Genomic DNA, 15,885 nt, shown 5'->3' on the forward strand with positions numbered 1-15,885 from the left:
CACGCGAGGGGCAAGATTTTGCGAAGGTACGAGAGGAAGAGAAGTTATAGTCACAGAAAAACAGACATAGCTCTCGTAAGTTAGTCATCGAACAAGCGTGTAACGAACAATTTAAAAGTATCGTAGTTGGTAGTACCGTCACCTATTGGCGTCTTGCAGTGAAACTTTTCCAAGCTTTCGCCACCTACATTTCGAAGTGAGAACTACTAGAAGGAGGAAAGTTTCCAAATTGTCCAAGTAAAACAGATGCTTTTTGGGGCAAATCGGTCCATAAAGAAAAACTAATAATTTCCCGTGGAAACTTTTGCTTGAATCGTGTAAGAAAACGTGTTTGCAAACTAACTGTTATTATTTCGGTATGGATCGGAGATGTTTTCATGGAAAATTATGCATAACAAGTTTGCACCCACAGGTAGAGGTTACCTCCTGCGCAGCTGCTTTTTTCGGAAAATGGTGAATATTTGTGGTTTCCACTAGGATGAAAGTGGAAATTAAGTGAACTTACTTAGGAAAGATTGTATCATACTGGTGATAATGGAGAAATGGTTGTATAGGACGGCAATATTCAATAAATGTTCATTTTAGCCTTTTTTAGGTAAACAATTGATACTCACAATTTTCGACGGAAAACGCAACGGAACTTGATTTGCTCAACACGCACCGTACTATAAAATGGTGCTCGGTGGTTTATAAAGTGATAACAAGATGACAAATCATCTTTATTTTGAGTAATTGAGCAATTTACTTTTGTTTACATCATATGTACGATACAGCATTGATGGAGCTGTGGAATGAAATGAATATATGTTATGAAAGTTCATCTGGAAAAGTCAAAGATGCACATCAGTCTGATCGTGAAAACATTTTCTTTTCAATTCGAATGTTATATTGGAAGGATTTTACGTAGGCTTGATGAAAATAATGATTTAATGCTAATTATCACGAATTACATATGCAGTCTGTCAACATTATCATCATCATGCAGTGGCGACATCTGCGTCGAGCTTTTACGGCAATCTCCCAATGGCGCGCAAAGTCAATTCCCTTGCGTTTGACGTTTACACTCTACCGCCATCTGTTCAGTGTAGTGCTCACCACAGTGTACTCAACAGATGGCGGTAATGTTTTAGCGACGATGTTTTAAAGTGAAAAATATTCAATGTGTTATGTCTGTTTGTCTGTGTAATAGTTGTCTCTCTCATTCCAACGCAAAATTTGCTCCGCTCCGCTAATGCATGCTCAGATCTGAATACACCTTTACCGCTGGCTGCTGAGTTATTAACGTTCAAAATCAATTTTGTTACATGTTCCATTTTCGGTTTTCACAAAGTGTGTATAGAAATTATTACCATATTCGGTAATTTTCTACACACTTAGAAATTTTTACAGATTTCTGTAAAATTTTACCGAAATCTCAACAGCTGAACGTTCGGTAAACAGTTTCGCAGATTTCCTGAAATTTTTCACAAATATCTGTGAATTTTTCACAGATATCTGTAAATAATTACAGGAAAATTGTAAAATGGTTTACCGAACGTTCAGCTGTTGAAATTTCGGTAAAATTTTACAGAAATCTGTAAAATAATCTTAGTGTGTACCGAACTTTCAACAGCTGAACGTTCGGTAATCCGTTCGGTAAACGAAATGACTACTGAACGTTCCGTAAACATTTTTTTTTATGAAATGTCAAAATTACCGAACGATTCGGTAATTTTTACCGAACAGTTCGGTGATTCTTAACGAACGCTTCAGTATTTTTTTTAACGAACGGTTCGGTGCTTTTTACCGAATAGTGCCGTAAAACTTAAAATATAAATGTTTTGTTTTTGAATTCTTAATTTTTCCGGATTGTTCATATTTAAAGTGCTTTTTTACATTATCATTTCATGTTTTTATTCATCATTAAAATTACGGCCCTGTAATGATTTTGGGATACGTTTTAAAAAATTTACTCAACTACAAAATACAAGTTTACTGCAACGCGTGCATAAATTTTGTTCCTGTTGTAGACAAAGTTTCAACGCTAATCATTGCTCAGAAGAATAGGAAGTATTGTTTGTCTGACGGTGCCGGTACAGTATCAAAAACGAAGAACGATTGGATCAACATTTCAAACGCTTCCCTCATTCCACGTCCAATTGGAATCGCCAAATTTTTCCAGCATATTGCGCAATCGTCCGAGCCTTCCAAAAATGGCCCTCTTACGAACAGAATAGGAAGTACCGTATTTTGATACGTAAAGTTGTCTTCGGCCTATAAAAAGGTTATTATTTGCATTATTAGATAAATTTTACGGGATGGATTTTTCTCCCTTACAATCGCCAGCGCCCGGATGAAATCTAGTAGGCAGAAATTAAAATTTTGAACCTAATGTTTTTTTTTCAGTGGCTGTCAGTGTTACCGTTGTTGATCTCCTTGAACAAATCGTTGAACTGGGTTAAAATCTTCATTTAAATTGGAATCCATTTATCCGCAAGTGTAATCGCGTTCGGTTTCAATTTCCTGAAGTCGATTGTGATCTGAAAAAAGAAGCTTAAAATTCCTTGTGACAAGCGGCCGAAAATACGTCTTACCAGTTCTCCGTTGAATGCAGTAAACACATGATATTCCATTACGTATTTATAAAAATCACCTTGTTCATGAAAAAGCTGACGATTGCCGAACGGTTTCGCCCATAACTCAACAATACGCGTCTTGGATTGTTGGTTGGAACAATTGTCTTCAACTCTAAGATCTGCAATTAAAGTAACACATTACTGTTGAGAAACAAACTGCGGTGACATTATCACCATCGTCTTGTGGAGTAAACAATAACAATTTACCATTCAACTGATAGATCGGTACTGACACATCAAATGACAATTGTCAGTGTAAACATGAGAGATGCGAGCCGTAACTGTTATTCGCATATGGTATTGTATGCAATATTGAATGGAGAAGCTTTAGTGGTCAGCTAGAAGCTTTGCCTCTTGCATACAAACTTGCTAGTATTTAGTATTTGAATGTGTGCTATCTCATATATAGGCAATAGGGAGATAGGGAGTGTGAGAATGTGAAGCAGAAATGAACTATGTAAATAATGAACTATCGATATTGTACCATGTCTTCGTAAGATAACCTGAAGTATTGAGTTTCAATAAAATCAACCTTAAAACCAAAAGTAATCTCGAAGTGTTTATTGCAATTCTCGAATCACAACAATTACGAACTTGAACTAATTTTTCCTTTTTTAGGTATACCAGTTCCTGAAGATTGTCATGTTCTGGATCATCCAAAGTACCACTTGTTTCAGTACTCGGTAGCGAGGGGTCTTCGATACGGCGACGTTTTACTACACGCTCATCCGATTTTCTGGCCAGATACTCCATGTGGTAATGGATGCGACCGGCGTGACGATTAGTTCCCATTGCGTGAGGATGGAACCAAAGAGCCTAGATGAATAGCCGGATATTACTCGTCATGATCTCAAACATAGTATAGCTCATACGTTACCTGTGGAACATCACCAGTTTTTAGTGGCCAGGTTGGGATACGTTCGCACAAGGGATGTCGAAATCTGATTTTTGTAAAAGTTGCTTGGACGACTATAAATATACATACAAGATAATAATTTTTGACTACCAGTAATGGCTATACGTTCAAATTATAGTTTGATTTAATTATTGTCTATTTATATCCACTTGACATGATTAAAACATACCATAGTAGAAACGTATAGCTATGATTGGTTCATCTAACCAGCCTAGGATAATATTAAAATAGCAGACCCGAAGTTGTAAAATGGGGAGCTGTCGTATCGGTTTAAAATGTTTTTTGAAAATTCGCTTTTATTTTCGATTGGAGCTACAGAAAAGCTATTATGGTCATACATTTTTGCAGATGTTCAAATGTCTCCTATAACATCCATGAAATCAAACTGACAATAGTATTAATCTCGTGTGTCGTCACGTTTCCGTGCAAATCAAATGAAGAGCTACGTCATACGAGGTGACTATTGTCACTTCACTATGTGACTATTGTGACTCTTGCCTCACTTGCCGCGTGGAATCGGCACGATTATCAAATTCACTCCAACATAATATCGCCGCTCTTATTTTTAAACAACAGTTTAATTTTATGAATGCCTTTAAAACAAATTGAACGTCTGCAAAAACTTATGGCCAGATTTTGCTTGCTACGATCGAAAATAAAAGCAAAGTTCATGAACATTTTTGCCTCAGACGAAGCAACTCTTCATTCTATAATTTCGTGTCTGCTCTTTTCATTAGAAATCCTAGAATAACAACGCTTGAATATATACTTACCAACCAAATAGTGATCGCAAGCAATCACATAGGAGCATAGTAATTTTTTTTAATGATCATTTCGTTTGGTCGTGAGTTTTCTTTCAGTACTTCCATAATAGCCAATCCATCGTTGGTTTTTGCGAAAACGATATCGATGTTAACGATCTGTCAGAAAATTAATTAAATTCATTTTTAGATTTGTCATACTACTTTTTCTTTAAATACAAACCTGCTTCAAGTCAATTTCTATGTATGGATTAGTCGAGTCTACGTGTTCAGGTTTTGGAATGAAGTAACCGTTCCTGGACGCGTTTAAAACAATTTCTTCTTCGATCCATTCTTCGGGTTCAAAATTCGCGCGATGTTGTTCTTGAATTTTTGTTATTAATTTGATCATTTTTGTGGTCATGCTGAGTCTTTTGAAATCTTGTTCATTGAGTGCCATGAACGTTTCGATATCGTCGATTTCTTCTCTCCCTGTTTAAATACAAACAAAAAATTAGAGCATGTCAAGTTTTTCATATAACATTGTAATTACTTTTGGTTTGGTATTTGCCATTAGTAATCTTGATTGATATTCTTGATATATATTTCTGCATACTGCCATACGGAGACCGAAATGAAAATGTAGTGTGTGTGAAACATTCTTCCATCTGAATGAGTTTATCCTTATCCGCTTGGTTAATCTCATATGCCTAAAAAAAAGTCATTATACCATGTTGTATGGCACATACGCAATAAAAACATTACTTTGCTGTTCACGACCACAATTTCTCGAACTATTCCATATGTGGGAAACATATAGTTTTCGTGTTTTATTAAATAAATCACAGAATTTTTTCGAAATTCAATGCCATTCAATGTTGCGGTGTTCGGGACGAAAACAAATTCCGTGCTTTCATCCAAGTATGTCTCACTTAAACATTCTGTACGTTTGACAAATCGACCCGATTTGTAAGTTAATGTGTCACAAAAAGGATTGTCCAACAAACCGACAATGAACTAATAGGTGACCAAATGATTCTCACGACATTGATGAGGTGACCAATCATCTGCATATAGTGGCAATTTTCGGGGACTAGGTGACCAAATAAGAAAGGAAAGCTTCTTAAAAGCAGAAGGGCTTGAGCTGCGGTTTGTCTCATCTTGTGCTTAGTAGGATCTGTAATCATATCATTCGTGAAATTGGCAGAAGGTTTGTTTATTCGATCGGTGAAGCTATAAGTAAACGTGTTAATCCGGTTGTTGATGTATTCGACGTTGATTTTCAAGTCTTTCTGTTTGCAGTAGCGGGACAGTACCAACTGGATGGTCAATGGAATCACTCCTTCAGCTAGGTCATGCATACCATCAAGGGGAAAATTGTCAGTGATATGATAATGCATCAGCTCATTCAGTATACAACCCGAAGCTTTTAGTCCACAATCTTTTGGGGTTATAGATCCATTCTGTACTACTTCTAAATTAGTATCGTACCAAGCTTTATCCCTTATTGGAAGCTCAGTAAACGGGTCTTCATGAAATTCTTTCCTTGATACCTGGCATACACGGCAGAAATAGTTTGCACTTGACCCCAATAGTCCAAAAACGTCATGCACGACTAATGTGTCTCCACAGAACATAGTGACAACTGCTTTGAGTAAAAACGGTTCATTACTATAGTAGACAATAATGCCCTGTTCCAAAAGTTTTAAGTCCTCGATCAATGGTTCTAGGATTTTCCTATAACCGTGTTGTTTTGCATGTAGAGTAGTGCAAAGTAGTACAGGGAAAACCGTTCGTGGTGAGCTGTTGTATTGATCAGGCAAGTTTTGAATTTTAATGCAAATGTTGGAAATTTTATTAATACCAGCCCTTGAGCTTAGGGCATTACCCAGCTCCACATCATCTTGGTATATACTTAATCTGATCGCATCAGGGTTTTCTTTATAGAAATTACTGTTTTTGAATGTGGTACCAGTTCTAAATGAACTATATTCAGTCATACAAAGAGTATTGGTTATGTTTAGCTCTTTCAAGTGTTGTCTCGTACTAGACTCTCTGAAAATGAGTTTCAATATGTCTATAATACTGATGTAAGAAGAAGTTTCGTTAACCAGTACTTTTTTGGAACAGAATTTACATGGCGAACGTCTTCTCGACGGCTCAGCAATATTTCCTTAGGAGCTGGTGTGGTTACGGCTAGCTTGTTGAGGAATTTAGATTGTTTAGAGAAAGAGCTCACTTCATTAAACAAATCATCCAGGTGAAAAATATTCCGTAGTTCTACCTCTTTTTCAGACTCCAGGTGAATGCCTTTTGATTCAAGAAATTGTAGAGTGTGCTGTTCTAAGTAACCAGTAATGTGCTGGGTTATAGTTTAACAAATTCTGAGATTTTGGTTTGAGGTAGTCCCGCATCGCATGTCATACGACATACACTAATATTTATTATGTTTTTAATCTCTTCCAAAGTATTTGGCTTCTCACACCGGTCCTCAGATATTGGATAGGAGTCATCGCATTGCGCAACTGGTATAGAAAAACGCTCTCTGAATCCCGTAAACTGGCATTTTTTCGCCGCAATGCTGGTGGATCCAGCAGGATGTTTTTCTATAATATGGCGCTTTAGTGAATAGAAATTGGCATAACGGCAGTTGCATTTTTGATAGGTGCAATCAAAAAATATATTTGTCACTGAAAAATGCCCCTTCTGAAGGTGGTTATTTATGTGGCGATGCAATCCAGGCGCATAACCTAGAACTTTATCGTGGCAGAAAAAACACTCTATAGATGGTAATTCCTGGAAATAATCGAACTTATTGAATAAATGTTTACTTACGGAAAATTTCAGTGATGCGTTCATCCTGGTCTTGTATTTGTTTCCATACCTGTTTCATGATAAACATTACACAACTTTCACTTGACACACTTTACACTGGTCTCACTTCTCTCAGCTTGCGGTTATGTGTAAAAAAAAGCCGTCCCACGATTTGACAGTCTGCATTTACCGAAGTTCGGTAAACGGATTTGGCATTTACAGTGTGTTCGGTATTTTTTACCGAATTCGGCGTTTACCACATTTTACAGATCGTATTGTATTTATTTTTACAGTGTTCGGTAATTAAATATTCAGATTACCGAAACTTCTTTTAAATTTTACTGAATATTGGAGAAATTAATTTTTCTTACCGAAAAATCTGTAATATTCTGCGTTTACAGAATTTTTCCGGTAAAAAATTACCGAACACGCAAATCGTCGCTGAATGTGTACCCCCATATAGAAAGCACCGACGTAGTCCTACGTTAAAAAATTACTTTGCTGTTCCCTATATATTTTTTTAATCATTTGTCATATAAAAGTAACACTAGAGGAGCAACTATAACGGTGAAGCACTTTACCGATTCCGATCGTTGGAAGTAATTTTTTGTGTAGCTGCTGCTGCTGCTGCTGCTGGGTACCAGCAAGATAGCACACCAAATCGTCCTTCCCTCCATTCTGCTCCCAAACCCGGAAGTGGAGCAACTTTTTGCTGCAATAGAAACTAATTTAGCATTCATTGTGCACAATGGAAAACTTATACACCAACACTCACTCGTTTCAAGTTAGTTCTATCACTTCTAGGAAGGAAGCTCTATAGGGAAAGGGCAATAGGGAAAACTTTACCCCTTCGAGTTGCTTCCTTACGTTCGAGTAAGTTGCCACCAAGTGAGCATCGATCGTGGGGAGCGGAGGGAGCGGAGGAATGTGTTTTGTGTAAATATCCAGGGTTTTCCTCAGATTATTAAATCTAAGCGAAAGAAGATGCGAATGACAGAAATGTAAATACCGTTTAGTCTGCTACTTCCGCGACGAGTTCTTAGCTTCCCGCACGTTGGGCGATGGAAGTTTAGATGAAAATTGCACAATCACTTTTCCATTGCATGTATGGCTTCCTTTTCCAGCTTTCAAGAGTGGAAGTTTCTTGTAGATGGAAGCCTGATGACTGTGTTTTTCGAAAGGTTATTTATTCTAGGTGGGGAAACAATGGCGTTGTGTGCTATCATTGCTGCTAGCAGAATAGAAATTAATTAAGTATGATTAATGTAACAGAGAGAAACTTGCGAAATGCTAGCAAGGGTGAGGTGAAGTTGTAGTTTTTCCCTTTGAAGAGTTGCTGAAACTGTGTTGTGGAGCTTTTGACGAGGAAGTCAAAAGTGCCGACAAAGGGGTTTAGTAGAAATTTGTTGCATTGATGAAGGTTTTCTATTTATTTTACATTCTTTGTTTATGAGAGTTTTAGTCGTAGGCTATTTCATCTCAGAACTGCTGAAGTTTAAATAATAGAAAAATGGCGATTGTTTGTCGATTCAGCTTCGCCTGTTCCTGGGAGAAGGAAACTAGTGCTGGGACTCGGATTATCCGGATTTTTTTAATTTTTCAATTTTATTAAATTTTGCAGAGCCCTCACCCCTCTTAGAGCGCACCTTAAAACCAACTTTTTGACAAATTTTTAGAACAGTAAAAAAGAAGCTGTTAAAGGGAGAATGAATTTGAAATTTCACTATCCGGATATCCGGATGGTTACTATCCACTGACCATCTCCACGTTTTTTCAATTCATTTCATTTCAATTTTGGGCACTAGAAACCATGAAAGTATATATATACTGAATATCAATTCAACGATATTTCATTGTCTGAAAGTAATTTTATTGAAAAAAACTGGAGTATCCGGATAGTTGAAGTCCCAGCTCTAAAGGGAACCCGATAAACAATTTGAGCTGATTAATGGTTGAATAAAACGCTGTCTAGACTGATCAGTTATAACATGTTATAACGGTTGTCAAATAATTGCAACACAGAAAACACCATCAACCAGTCCGCATCGTGCTCTCTTGCCGTGCGGATCTATTTGCTTTTTGCTGAAGGAAGTGTTACTACTACCTAAAGCTACAACAAATTTAAACAGCACTTTTCAGTGCTCAACCTGTAAACAATTTTCTACCTTGTTCAACTCTTATTCCTCTTCGATCCTTGTTTGGACCCTACCCGAGGTAATCCTTCTTGGATATCGATTTAGAATCGATCCCACAGATTCTTATAGTAATCTGCTTGGAAGTCGATTTGGATAAAAATTTACTGCCGCCATGGCGCCTAAACGCAAAAGAAAGGGGCAAACTCTTGACCCCCCTTCTGATGAAATTAATTTGAGTAATCAATTTGATTTGCTCACGGATGATGAGAATGATCCATCATCCAAGAAAAATTCTAGTAAACTTTCCCGACTTAATGCCAAGAAGGAAAAGATTCCCCCTATTGTGATAACCACTTCCGATTTCCATGCTTTTCGCATGGAACTTTTGAATTTCGTGAAAGTTAAGTTTTCACTACAAATTGGACGTCGGGGTGAATGCCGTGTATTGGCTGAAACCTTGGACGGATTTAAATGTCTTCTCAAGTATCTTGCAATCCTCAATTGCAACGATTAATTCCCTTTATACTGATGTAGATAAGATTTAGTTTTAGTTTTTAGTTTTAAGATATCAATTGTTATACTAACATGCAGGTTAAAAAACCTGTTTAAAATACTGAATTGCCAAGACATGAACAATGTAAAAACACTTAGATATATATCATAACAATTAAGGCTGGTACGTTACTGCAGTAACTGGAGCACCTAGGTTAAAATGAAATGTAATTTATTTTGAATTTGGAACAAATAAAGAGTTAAAAAAAAACACCATCAAGATAGCGTTATACCTCTGTAGCCTGAACGTATAACGTATAAGTATTTTTTTAGCTGAAGAAGTATATAATTATAAGAGTCGCGTTGCGAGTGGGATAAAAGAATATTTATTTCACAATTTGTTACATCAAATCACTAAATTCAAATCAAAACTGGACTGTTCACTTAGAATTCTAACTAACAACTGACTGCATTATTTCCTACTAGTCATACTTATGCCCTACCTATGCTTGTAATATCGGTCCTGCCTTAGATTTAAACTAATAACTGACTGTAAACCCTTAAAGTTCCTGTTTAAAGAGCGATCCAAGCCTTGTGCCAGGATAGAACGGTGGGTATTGCGTCTGCAGACGTAAAATTTTGATGTGGTGTATGAGCCGGGAGCAAACTATTTGGCCGATGCGCTTTCTCGATTATCAGTGACCAATCCTGTAGCATACAGATCATCGGATGAAGGTTGCATATTACAATCGGCTTTATCTGGATTTCTTAGTGCCGTATCTATTGCAGAAGTCGAAGAGAATATCTTGAAAGATACAGTGCTTCAAAGAGTTCAACAGAGTTTGGAAACTGGAATTTGGAATGAAATTGCTAAGGAGTTCAAACCGTTTCGCTCAGAGTTGTATCGAGTTCAAAACTTACTGTTGAGAGGAGATAGGTTAGTCATTCTAGAGCAGCTAAAGTCACGAGTATTGGAAATCGCCCACGAATCTCACCCGGGAATGGTGGCTACGAAGAGAAGGCTTCGTCAAAAGGTGAAGAGAAGGCTTCGTCAAAAACTGTACTCTAGTATCAACACTGAGCCACTGAACCGCACCAAATTACCTGGAAAAGCTTGGGCCGATCTTGCAACTGATTTCATCGGCCCGTTACCATCCGGTCATAACCTGCTTTTGATTGTGGACTACTTTAGTCGTTTCACAGAAGTGGTACATTTGACTGTGAAGGCTGTACATGAAACGTTTTGCCGTTTCGGAATGCCTTAGTCCATAAAAACCCATAACGGCCGCCAGTCATCAGCAATGAACTCCAAGATTTTTGTTAACAGTTTGGCATTGAACACAGAAGAACAACACCCTATTGGCCTCAGGCGAATGGGGAAGTGGAAAGGATTAACCGTTCTATCGAAAAAAAAAAGGTTGAAAATCAGTCAGGAAACGCCAGGGGCAGATTGGCAATGGGATCTCAGGACATTCGTGCTCATGCACAACTCAACACCGCATTCTACGACAGGGGTCGCCCCTTGATGTTCGGAAGGAAGCTGAAAGACAAGTTACCTGGATTATTGATGAAAGGATCCCTCATCTTGGAGGAGATTTATGATCGCGATCATCTGCAGAAGATGAAAGGATCGGAATATGCTGATAATCGGCGCAGGGCAAAGCAGAATGATATTCCGAAAGGTGATACAGTTGTTGCAAAGCGCATACAAAAGGAAAATAAGCTCTCAGCGACATTCGACCCTTAGGAGTATTCTGTCGTCACTCGAAATGGCTCAGACAAAACTATAAAATCAAAGGAGAGTGGAAGGGTCATTCACCGCAATGTGGCTCACTTAAAAAAGCTTTTTACAGGATACGGGAAACAAGGATGGCGACCTGGGAACTGAGAAGGACGTCGAGGAATCGTTACAACCAGATCTGGACCGTACATCAACCAATGAAGGAGAAGCGGAAATGGAAAATATCAACCAACAGAGACTCTCGAAAACTGATACAGGTGAAGATACGAAGTTCCGTCCAAGAAGAGAGATTAAGCATCCATCGTATTTCAAAGACTACAAAGTTGGTAACATTTATTAGTTTTGAGAAAGAGAGAGCTGTAATATCGGTCCTGCCTTTTATAATAAACGTGGTTTGTATAAATCTTGTAATGCACATCCCTGAGTAGTTCTATACTTTGACATCCCTACCTAAAAGAGCGCCATGACTTGTGTGCGAGACTAGACGTGCCAAAGTATCAGTGTAATATCCGAAACCGCACGATTCTACAGTAGAGTGTACGTGATATTATTTTGTTTTGAGGGTGATTGATGTAACTATTCCATTCCATTCCAGAACTATCGAAGACAAGGGTAAAATACAAAATTTTGAGTTTTAATATTAATAATTGTTAAAATTTTCTCAGACAATGGAGACATTCAGGCCAGTCAAGCAATTTGATGCGAAGGTACATCAGTCTCAATTAGCGTCGGAATGGAGAAAATGGAAGTGTAGCTTGGAGTACTACTAGGCAGTCAGTGGGATAACTGGCCAGCGCGAGAAGAGGAATCAGCTTCTATATCTTGGAGGACCAGATCTGCAGGACATTTTCGACAATTTGCCAGGGGTGCCATTCAACAACTTGATTCTCATTTCCAACCATGCAGACGACGAACGTATGAAAGGCATGTATTCCGCCAAATTTTGCAACTTCCAGGAGAATGTTTTGGCGATTTTGTAATGAAACTACGCGTTCAAACAAGTCGGTGTGATTTTGATCAAGAAGGCAGTTCAGTGATGGACAGCATGATCATTGATCAGATCACGGAAAAATGCATTTCGTCAGCTCTTCGCAAGAAAATTCTGGAGAAGGATCAACCTCTCGACGAAGTAGTAGCCATCGGAAAACGATTGAGGATGTCGAGCAGCAATGTAAGGAAATGGTTCAAAGGGAAAGTGATGGTAAACCATCGACCGCTGTGAATAAGGTTAACCAACAGATCCCACAGGTGGCAAAACCTGCATTCCAATCAACAAGCAACCGTTCGTTCCAGTCCCAAGGGCATTTTCGCCGGCAGAACTTTCAAGACCAACCGTAGTTCAGATTCGAAGCCAAAAAAAATTGGTTGGTTCCCGGAAATCAAGCTTTTGTCGGACCGACTGGCGGGCGACAACCAAACAATGACAACAGGATTTGTTTTGGATGTGGACGTCGTGGGCATATCAAAGGCAGCCCATCATGCATTGCCCGAGAAGCACAGTGTCTCAAATGCAGAACTGTTGGCCACTTTGCTAAATGGTGCACTAAGAGGACAAACGATGATTCCGTTCAGAATGCTACCCCATCTAAACGTATCAAGACGGTAGTTGAATCCGACGAAAAGATGCACGGAAATCAAAATACCTATCACTGGAAAAGAACAAGACATTTGCTTCATAATGGGTGGAAATGTTTTTCGTTTTAAAGTGGGCGGCATCGAGACCGTCATTCAAGGCTTATGGCTCGTCGATTCCTATAAACATTGTAAGAATTTTTGTTGCCGTAAAAAAGGCAGCCATAAACAAGGTCGAAGCTACATTCTACGTAGCCAAAAACGGAATGCAAAGTCTTCTGGGAGATGAAACGGCCAAAAGGCTTAAGGTGTTAAAGATCGGCTACAACGTTGGTTCGGTCCAAGAAATTCCAGCTGCATTTCCGAAGATCAAAGAAGTTCTTGTTGAGATTCCAGTGAACCCCGATGTCAAACCCGTACAGCAACCATACCGTCGTGCTCCATTCGCATTGGAGGTCAAAATTGCGGAAAAACTTCGATATCTACAGAATCAGGACATTATTGAACGGGTGCAGCAACCGTCGGCATGGGTTTCCCAGTTGTGAAGGATAATGGTGAGATACGTCTATGCGTCGACATGCGTAGAGCAAATCAAGCTGTCATTAGGGAAATGCACCCACTGCCAATAATTGAGGAGCTGTTTGGGGGAATCAATGGTGCAGTTCTCAAAGCTGGACATCAGAGAAGCGTATCACCAAGTGGAAATTTCGGAACGATCAAGAGAAATAACAACCTTTATTACAAAGCAAGGACTGTTCAGGTAAACATCTGAGTGTCGAATCAGTTTGAATTAAATAAATAATTTTTCATCCTTCCGTATGTTGATGAGTGTTTTATTAAGTTGTGTGTATATTTTATTACGCAGATATAAAAGTTAGGACCGATATTACAATGCTGATCATGCATTAATTCCTGCTGACGTCTTGTTGCTTGATGAACCTTTTTCGATGCTGTTGCTATCCGATTGTCGCGTGGTGTTTGCCTATCACCACGCGGCATGTTGAATTGATGATTCCGCGGTTTCACATGGAAGAGTGTTCCATGATTATATGTTTGCCCGAATAAGCTCTTGTTATGCATCCAATTTTTGTTGGGAAAAATAGAAGTGCCGGATAGTGCCGGAAACTGCAGTAAATGACGTGTTCTAGCAACCATGACGGACGCCATTACCGAGCGTGGAAAGCGGGACAAACCAACAAGGCATACTTCTTCAAAAGCCTCCTTTCTTTTTAATTAACTAAACATTATGCTCCAGTCAATCAAGTAAATTACAAATTCTAATGAACGGTAGCAAAACATTGAGTTGTCTTCGTTTGTTTGATGATGTATGATGCTCATGCATGGGAGCTTCAGTGACCCATTTCAGAATGCCTGGTAATTCACGACCACTCCGAGGTCACTTTTACTGACAACAAGCCCCGCATGTTCACTCTACCTTTATCTTTATCAAATAGATAATGGTTTCATAAACACACTTCCAGATTCAAAAAAATATTATTTACAAATCTGGCACGTACATGTTTTGAATTTTTTCAACTGCATTAATTCGATTTGAAAGGACATTTCTTACCAATTTTGTTTCGAATACCTCTTGATTCATCTGCTGGCAGCCCTAACTGGCCCTTACCGGCGACCAACGCGTCTTCCCGCAAAAGCAACAACGCCCAAATCTCAAAACTATCCGGATGTACCCTCGAAAGATCAATCGAGAAATGTATAAGAACTATCTTCAACTGGAACGTATACACAAAATCAATACATCCGGGAGCACATTCCTGATGCTTTTTTTTTCTCGCAAACCCGTCGTCGTCGAACGGCAAAAAAAAAGGAACTCGGTGAGCAATTTTGTGATACGGAATTTTCACTGAACCGAAACCACGAATTTACGAATTTCACCACACCCAACTGCGAAATACGTTCAGAAGCACTTTTGGTACACTTTCGATATCTGTAATTTCTTTGTTTCTGTTATATCTTGAAATCCTTGCAATATAGAAAGTTGCTGCCTCAGGCGAAGTTGTCATTGGATCAAGACCTAATGGTTGATGGACAGAAGTTCGGAATTTTCTCACTACGCGGCGCTAGTGTGCTTGAATTTTTGATTTCATTTTTTAAGCGATATCTTGAAATCCTTGCCATCTAGAAAGTTGCTGTCTTGGGCGAAGTTATTCAGTAGAACAAGACCTACTGTTTGGTGTACAGAAGTTTGAAATTTTCTCATTACGCGGTGCTAGTATGCATGTATTTTTGATTTCCTTGTTTATGTGATATCTTGAAATCTTTGCTATATGCTCGTTGGTGGACGATAAGGTTTTGATCCACTGAACACTTTCGCCCAAGAAAGCAACTTCCTAGATGACAAGGATTTCAAGATATTCCAAAAACAAGGGCATCATTAATTCATGCACACTAGCGCCGCGTAGTGAGAAAATTCCAAATTTGTGTCCACCAACCTTTAGGTCTTGATCCACTAAACAACTTTGCCGAAGACAGTAACCTTCAATATGTCCAGGATCGCGAAATATTCCATGTTGGTCCCTATTAGGTCAAATCCCATATGCTACGTGTCCTCTTTTGACGCGAATTCGATTTGCGCGGTACGTATTACTCGCGCTCTTCGGAGGAAAAGTGTACACATATTACAAATATTATCCTGTAAGCTAAAATTCACGAGAAATAGTCATATCCAGCTTTCCATGCTCGGTAATGGCGGCCTGTTTGTATGAATAAATGTATCCTTCACTGTGCTTTTTGACTATTTGCTATTATTTGATTTCAGATGGTGCCGTCCAATTTCGAAAATCTTTAACTGCTGACAAGCAGTTAAAATCAGAACTAACAAAACAAAAACCCTGGAAAA

The 15,885-nt window shown here is 38.6% G+C and overlaps 1 pseudogene; it reads right to left on the reverse strand.

The window, feature by feature from the left end:
• Positions 1-2,034: 2,034 nt before the first annotated feature.
• On the reverse strand, positions 2,035-7,164 carry LOC135710962 (uncharacterized; annotated as a pseudogene).
• Positions 7,165-15,885: the final 8,721 nt, after the last annotated feature.

This window comes from Ochlerotatus camptorhynchus, unplaced genomic scaffold (genome assembly GCF_037179485.1).
Source record: "Ochlerotatus camptorhynchus isolate MF236.1 unplaced genomic scaffold, CSIRO-AGI_Acam_v1.1 ptg000410l, whole genome shotgun sequence".
Lineage (NCBI taxonomy): Eukaryota > Metazoa > Arthropoda > Insecta > Diptera > Culicidae > Ochlerotatus > Ochlerotatus camptorhynchus.